This window comes from Schistocerca serialis, chromosome 5 (genome assembly GCF_023864345.2).
Source record: "Schistocerca serialis cubense isolate TAMUIC-IGC-003099 chromosome 5, iqSchSeri2.2, whole genome shotgun sequence".
NCBI classification, from domain to species: Eukaryota; Metazoa; Arthropoda; class Insecta; order Orthoptera; family Acrididae; genus Schistocerca; species Schistocerca serialis.
In genome coordinates, this window is record NC_064642.1 from 155,650,054 (window position 1) to 155,658,425 (window position 8,372).

The following is an 8,372-nucleotide window of genomic DNA, read 5'->3' on the forward strand; positions in this document are numbered from 1 at the left end:
TTATTCTTGCCGGCGAGGAGCAGGCGGCGGTGGGGGCGCTCGCGGACGAGTAGCGGCACCGGGCCCGATGAATTATCTCGTTCGCGCAGAGCCGCTCCGCCTGCGTCGCGCCGCCGTAGAGACACATTTAGCATTACAAATGGCGGCCGTGAAGGGTGCCCTCCTCCGCCCCCCCCCTCCCCACCCCACCCCCGGTCACTGCCCACTGTGCGAGGCTCGCTGATCGATTCCCAGATTAGATTATGCGGGGCGGATTCTCCGAGCTCTGCCCGCTCACCTCAATCGAAACCTGCTGCGGTTTCGGTCCGAATAAAATCGATTGCCTCTTTTGTAACTGTTCTCGGTATCGTTCCTCCGAATGGCCCTTGCATCTTATTCCTGCATCTAGACCACTCGTATCTTTTGTAACGCAAATGACTTTTTTGCACAAATACATAACTGCCGGCCTTTTGAATAGTTGGTCTTCCGCAGCTTGCTGCTCTACCGTCTCCACAAGTTTCTAGGTATGTTCTCTGACGCTGTTCACACACGACTTAGTTGTATACAGGAAAGCTAGATCGTGAGAAAAATATTCTAAATTCAAATCATGGGGTACCTCATAATAACATGTCGGACCTACTTTTCTCCAGTTGCTCTTCAGCAGCACCGAGCGAAGTGGCGCAGTGGTTAGACACTGGACTCGCATTCAGGGGGACGACGGTTCAATCCCGCGTCCGGTCATCCTGATTTAGGTTTTCCGTGATTTCCCTAAATCGCTCCAGGCAAATGCCGGGATGATTCCTTTGAAAGGGCACGGCCGACTTCCTTCCTCATCCTTCCCTAATCCGATGAGAACGATGACCTCGCTGTCTGGCCTCCTTCCCCAAACAACCCAACCCAACTCTTCGGCAGCTTGCTGCTCTATCGTCTACACAAGTTTCTAGGTATGTTCTCTGACGCTGTTCACACACGACGTAGTTGTATACAGGAAAGCTAGATCGACAGAAAAATATTCTAAATTCAAGTCATGGGGTACCTCCTAATACCATGTCGGACCTACTTTTCTCCGGCGTAGTGCAGTGGCACAAACTCAACAAGTGGTTGCAAGTCCCCTGCAGAAATATTGAGCCATGCTACCTCTATAGCCGTCCATAATTGCGAAAGTGTTCCCGGTGGAGAATGTTGTGCACGAACTGACCTCTCGATTATGTCCTACAAATATTCGATGGGATTCATGTCGGGCTATCCGGTTGGCCACATGTTCTTCAAACCATTCGCGAACAGTTGTGGCTCAGTGACATAGCGCATTGTCATCCATAAAAATTCCATCATTGTTTGGGAACATGATGTTCATGAATGGCTGTAAAATTAGAAGAAGATAACCATTTCCAGTCAATGATCGGTTCAGTCGGACAAAAGGATCCGGTGCATTCCATGTAAGCAGAGCCCACCCCATTACAGAGCCCCCACCACCTTGCAAAGTACCTTGTTGGTTTCGTGGGGTCTGCGCACAAGCCGAACCCTACCATCAGCTCTTACTAACTGAAATCGGGACTCGTCTGACCAGGCAACGGTTTTGCAGTCGGCGATCCAGGAGAGGCGCTGCAGGCGATGTCATGCTGTTGGCAAAGGCACTCGCTTCGGTCGTTTGCTGCCGTAGCCCATTCGCAAAATTTCGCGGCATTGTTTTGACGGATTTGTTTTCCTTATAGCCCACATTGATTTCTGCGTTTATTTCATGGAATGTTGATTGTCTGTTAGCACTGACAACTCTGCGCAAGCGCCGCTACTCTCGGTCGTTAAGTGAAGGCCGTCGGCCACTGCGTTGCCCGTCGTCAGAGGTAATGCCTGAAATTTGGTATTCTGGGCACACTCTGGACACTATGGATCTCGGACCATTGAATTACTTAACGATTCCGAAATGGAATGTCCCATGCATCTAGATCCGACTACCATTCCGCGTTCAAAGTTTGTTGATTCACGTCGCGCGGCCTAATCACGGTGGAAATGTCTTCACATTAATCGCCTGAGTACAAATGACAGCACCCCCCATGCACCGCCTTTTATACTTGTTATATATGACGGTAGTATCTGTTCCCGAAAGAACAGTTACCGTGGATGACCATGCAGCTTTGCTAGAAATGAAATGATAATTAAATGGACACCCTAGCTGCAAACAGGCGTTGATGTACTTCATTGGGGACATGTTGAAAATGTGTGTCCCGACCGGGACTCGAACCCGGGATCTCCTGCATCCATGGCAGACGCTCTATCCATCTGAGCCACCGCGGGCACAGAGGATAGTGCGTCTGCAGGGACGTATCCCTTGCACGCTTCCCGTGAGATCCACATTCCCAACATGTCCACACCACTACATTCGTAGTGCGCCTAATAGATGTTTGCCCATCATACTCATTACTCGTGGCAGATTAATCTACCAAGTCCCGTACGAGTTCGGGCATAGCGTGTGCGTTCGCACAATGAAGTACATCAACGCCTGTTTGCAGTTAGGGTGTCCATTTAAATATCATTTCATTTTATACTTGTATAAGCGATACACATCTGTTAATGTGTTCGCTTTCTCATGACTCGCTGTACTTTTGTACATATTACTGACTTTGATTCAGGCTTGCCACATTGTTCAAGAATGCATTTTACTATGTCTAATTCATAAAGAATGTCTCTGAAGTTACCTCTCTGCTTTGATAGTCGACAGTAGGTAGATAATAATCGGACAACTCCAAAGCTGTTGATGGACAATAATATACGTGTGCAAAGTGTAGTGGTGTCAATGTTGTGTTGATATACGACTCTAGAAGGATGGGTTATGCTTCTGAATATAATATTTTGATTACATATCTAGATTGTATTGCATTGTATTCTATTCTATGTGAATCGGAGGCCTAGAAACGACGGAGAGGTTCCGTCCCCACTGCAGCCCCGCAGTGGTCCACAACCCCACGACGTCTTCGTAACTGCCGCCTGCTTCACGTCTGCTGTGCAGCGAGCTACCTTAATTTAAGTATTAACTGTATTTTTCTTACTTGTCACTTCTTCTTCCGTGTGTTTTTGCTTTTAGGAAGCTTTAATTGTCGAGTGCTAGTAATAGTGTTCCATAGATTTCGTGTTTGTTTTGAATACAGTCAGAGAGAGTCCCTCTAGTCAAACATAGTGCAAGTAGTGCTAGTGTTTGTTTTCAATACAGTCCAGAGACAGGTAGTGCTATTTTCATTGTTTTCTACAAGAAGTGGCTAGCAACCACAGTTCAGTCAACAATCATCCGCCTTTAGTGAATTAGCAGTCTAGTTAAAAGTTGATTAACTCTCTACAGTAAAAAGATTTCTTAGGATGGATAGGATGTGTGTGTGACTGCTGTGTACGGACGCAGGAGGAGCTGGCCACTGTTCGCGAACAGCTGAACGTGTTGATGGCCGCGGTCAGCCGTCTTCAGGCTGCTGCCTCGGAGTGTAGCGCCAGTGGGGAGTCTGGTGCGTCGCATGGTACACCCCAGGTGTTACATGTTTCACCCACTGTCCCTGCTGTCGAGACATCATCGCGGGTACCGGGCGCGTTTGGGCCACCCTCTCCCCAAGGGGAGTGGCGGGTTCAGCGGCGTTCCGGCGCACGAGGCGGAGGGTAAATGTGGAGGCTGGCCGTGTGGCATCGCCCGCTCTGCTTGTGAGCAAGGTCCGAGCAGGCACACGGGGGAAGGGGTTTATTAGTTATTGAGAGCTCCAACGTTAGGCGGGTGATGGAGCCCCTTAGGAAAATAGCGGATAGGTCGGGGAAGAAGGCCAGTGTTCACTCTGTGTGCTTGCCGGGGGGTCACATCCGAGATGTGGAGGAGGCCCTGCCGGCGGCGATAGAGAGCACTGGGTGCACCCGACTGCAAATTGTTGCTCATGTCGGCACCAATGACTTCTGCCGTCTGGGTTCAGAGGTCATCCTCAGTTCGTACAGGCGGTTGGCGGATTTGGTGAAGGCGGAAAGCCTCGCTCGCGGGGTGTAATCAGAGCTAACTATTTGTAGTATCGTTCCCAGAACCGATCGCGGTCCTCTGGTTTGGAGCCGAGTGGAAGGCTTAAACCAGAGGCTCAGACGATTCTGCGGAGATCTGGGATGCAAATCTCTCGACCTCCGCTACCGGGTGGAGAAATGTAGGGTCCCCCTGAATAGGTCAGGCGTGCACTACACGCCGGAAGCGGCTACAAGGGTAGCGGAGTACGTGTGGAGTGCACATATGGGTTTTTTAGGTTAGAGAATTCCCTCCCTAGACCCGACAAGACGCCTCCTGAGACGCGGAAAGGTAGGAGTAGACAAAATGCAACAGGGAATAACAATATTAATGTGCTAATAGTAAACTGCAGGAGCGTCTATAGAAAGGTCCCAGAACTGCTTTCATTAATAAACGGTCACAACGCCCATGTAGTATTAGGGACAGAAAGTTGGCTGAAACCAGACGTAAACAGTAATGAAATCCTGAACTCAGATTGGAATGTATACCGCAGAGACAGGCTGGACAGTGAAGGGGGAGGCGTGTTTAAAGCGATAAGAAGTGCAATAGTATCGAAGGAAATTGACGGAGATCCGAAATGTGAGATAATTTGGGTGAAGGTCACGGTTAAAGCAGGCTCAGACATGGTAATTGGATGTCTCTATAGGCCCCCTGGCTCAGCAGCTGTTGTGGCTGAGCACCTGAAGGATAATTTGGAAAATATTTCGAGTAGATTTCCCCACCATGTTATGGTTCTGTTCTGGGTGGAGATTTTAATTTGCCGGATATAGACTGGAAGACTCAAACGTTCATAACGCGTGGCAGGGACAAAGAATCCAGTGAAATTTTTTTAAATGCTTTATCTGAAAACTACCTTGAGCAGTTAAACAGAGAACCGACTCGTGGCGATAACATATTAGACCTTCTGGTGACAAACAGACCCGAATTTGAAACAGTTAACGCAGAACCGGGAATCAGCAGTCATAAAGCGGTTACTGCATCGATGATTTCAACTTTAAATAGAAATATTAAAACAGGTAGGAAGATTTTTCTGTTTAGCAAAAGTGACAAAAAGCAGATTACAGAGTACCTGACGGCTCAACACAAAAGTTTGTCTCAAGTACAGATAGTGTTGAGGATCAGTGGACAAAGTTCAAAACCATCGTACAATATGCTTTGGATGAGTATGTGCCAAGCAAGATCGTAAGAGATGGAAAAGGGGCACCGTGGTACAACAACCGAGTTAGGAAACTGCTGCGGAAGCAAAGTGAACTTCACAGCAAACATAAATATAGCCAAAGCCTTGCAGACAAACAAAAATTACGCGAAGCGAAATGTAGTGTGAGGGCTATGCGAGAGGCGTTCAATGAATTCGAAAGTAAAGTTCTATGTACTGACTTGGCAGATAATCCTAAGAAATTTTGGTCTTATGTCAAAGCGGTAGGTGGATCAAAACAAAATGTCCAGACACTCTGTGACCAAAATGATACGGAAACAGAGGATGACAGACTATAGGCCGAAATACTAAATGTCTTTTTCCAAAGCTGTTTCACAGAGGAAGACTGTACTGTAGTTCCTTCTCTAGATTGTCGCACAGATGACAAAATGGTAGATATCGAAACAGACGACACAGGGATAGAGAAACAATTAAAATCGCTCAAAAGAGGAAAGGCCGCTGGACCTGATGGGATACCCGTTCGATTTTACACAGAGTACGCGAAGGAACTTGCCCTCCTCCTTGCAGCGGTGTACCGTAGGTCTCTAGAAGAGCGCAGCGTTCCGAAGGATTGGAAAAGGGCACAGGTCATCCCCGTTTTCAAGAAGGGACGTCGTACAGATGTGCAGAACTATAGACCTATATCTCTAACGTCGATCAGTTGTAGAATTTTGGAAGACGTCTTATGTTCGAGTATAATGACCTTTCTGGAGACTAGAAATCTACTCTGTAGCGATCAGCATGGGTTTCGAAAAAGACGGTCGTGTGACACCCAGCTCGCGCTATTCGTCCACGAGACTCAGAGGGCCATAGACACGGGTTCATAGGTAGACGCCGTGTTTCTTGACTTCCGTAAGGCGTTCGATACAGTTCCCCACAGTCGTTTAATGAACAAAGTAAGAGCATATGGACTATCAGACCAATTGTGTGATTGGATTGAAGAGTTGCTAGATAACAGAACGCAGCATGTCATTCTCAATGGAGAGAAGTCTTCCGAAGTAAGAGTGATTTCAGGTGTGCCGCAGGGGAGTGTCATAGGACCGTTGCTATTCACACTATACATAAATGACCTTGTGGATGACATCGGAAGTTCACTGAGGCTTTTTGCAGATGATGCTGTGGTGTATCGAGAGGTTGTAACAATGGAAAATTGTACTGAAATGCAGGAGGATCTGCAGCGAATTGACGCATGGTGCAGGGAATGGCAATTGAATCTCAATGTAGACAAGTGTAATGTGCTGCGAACACACAGGAAGATAGTTCCCTTATCATTTAGCTGCAAAATAGCAGGTCAGCAACTGGGAGCAGTTAATTCCATAAATTATCAGGGAGTACGCATTAGGAGTGATTTAAAATTGAATGATCATATAAAGTTGATTGTCGGTAAAGCAGATGCCAGACTGAGATTCATTGGAAGAATCCTAAGGAAATGCAATCTGTAAACAAAGGAAGTAGGTTACAGTACGCTTGTTCGCCCACTGCTTGAATACTGCTCAGCAGTGTGGGATCTGTACCAGATACGGTTGATAGAAGAGATAGAGAAGATCCAACGGAGAGCAGCGCGCTTCGTTACAGGATCATTTAGTAATCGCGAAAGCGTTACGGAGATGACAGATAAACTCCAGTGGAAGACTCTGCAGGAGAGACGCTCAGTAGATCGGTACGTGCTTTTGTTAAAGTTTCGAGAACATACCTTCACCGAAGAGTCAAGCAGTATATTGCTCCCTCCTACGTATATCTCGTGAAGAGACCATGAGGATAAACTCAGAGAGATTAGAGCCCACACAGAAGCATACCGACAATCCTTCTTTCCACGAACAATACGAGACTGAAATAGAAGGGAGAACCGATAGAGGTACTCAGTGTACCCTACGCCACACACCGTCGGGTGGCTTGCGGAGTATGGATGTAGATGCAGATGTAGATGTAGACGACCACCGCAGTCCACTTCAGCCCTCCGCCGCCACACACCGAACCACTCTTGCAGTGACATTGTGCGGTTCGGCCCCCGGTCACACCTCCTCCCCCCCCCCCCCCCCCCCCCCCCCACACACACACACACAAGGAACGTCTCACACCAGACAAGTTTGCGTGGTAGAGGAATGGTGGTGCACGCGTACGCGGAGAACTTGTTTGCACAGCAGTCACAGACATAGTGTAGCTGAGGCAGAATAAGGGGAACCAGCCCACATTCGCCGAGGCAGTTGGAAAACCGCCTAAAACCCATCCACAGACTGACCGGCACACCGGACCTCGACACAAGTCCGGGGACCAGGCGCTCCTTCCCAGTACAGAAAGCCGTGCGTTAGAATGCACAGCTAACAGGGCGGGCCATATCTAGATAATCAAGACAAACTTTTTTCCATGTTCCTCTGCCTACATTTATCACACCTGTTTTTAAATGGCTTATCGATACCATTGTACAAACTGATCGGAGAGCGGATAAATATTATTATTATTACTGTAGACATGGGAATTGAGTTTACTATGCTGGATTTCGTATTTTATCAATAGTCGATCAATTCACAAGCGTCTTAGACTGCTTGATGTATCGGCAGATAATTCGTGCAGATCTCAGTAAAGCGGCTTTTTGTAGTTGGCACATGGATATTTTATCAGTGCCAATAGTTTTCAAGTGCCCAGTAAAATCTTCTGCCACTGCTTCCAGTATGCTGAGAACCAAGGGACTATTTTCATTAATTACATCAAATCGCTGTAGCTCGATTTTAAACTCCTCGTATCTGGCAGGTTTTTCAAGTTGTTTATTTTCATTCTGCAGTCAACTCGCATCGCAATGTTACTGATCCAAACTTATTTTTCCTCCACAGTTGTGATGAATTCTGCATAGTATTTCAGCATTGCCGGCCACGGTGGCCGAGCGATTCTAGGCGCTCCAGTCCGGAACCGCGCGACTGCTACGGTCGCAGGTTCGAATCCTGTCTCGGGCATGGATGTGTGTGATGTCCTTAAGTTAGTTAGGTTTAAGTAGTTCTAAGTTCTAGGGGACTGATGACCTCGGATGTTAAGTCCCATAGTGCTCAGAGCCATTTGAACCATTTTATTCCAGCATTCGACGTGTCGGAAGTCCTACAATAAGTTGACATGTTTGTTTCCGACAGTTTTTTCCGGCCTGTAGTGCAATTAGTTCCTTGCCACCAGCAAACGGTAATTTTGGCATAATTG

General features: G+C 47.5%; 1 non-coding gene across 1 annotated transcript; it reads right to left on the reverse strand.

Moving 5' to 3' along the window:
* Positions 1-2,197: 2,197 nt before the first annotated feature.
* Trnap-ugg (transfer RNA proline (anticodon UGG)) lies at positions 2,198-2,272 on the reverse strand. Its single transcript has one exon. It is a non-coding gene; the product is annotated as a tRNA-Pro (tRNA).
* Positions 2,273-8,372: the final 6,100 nt, after the last annotated feature.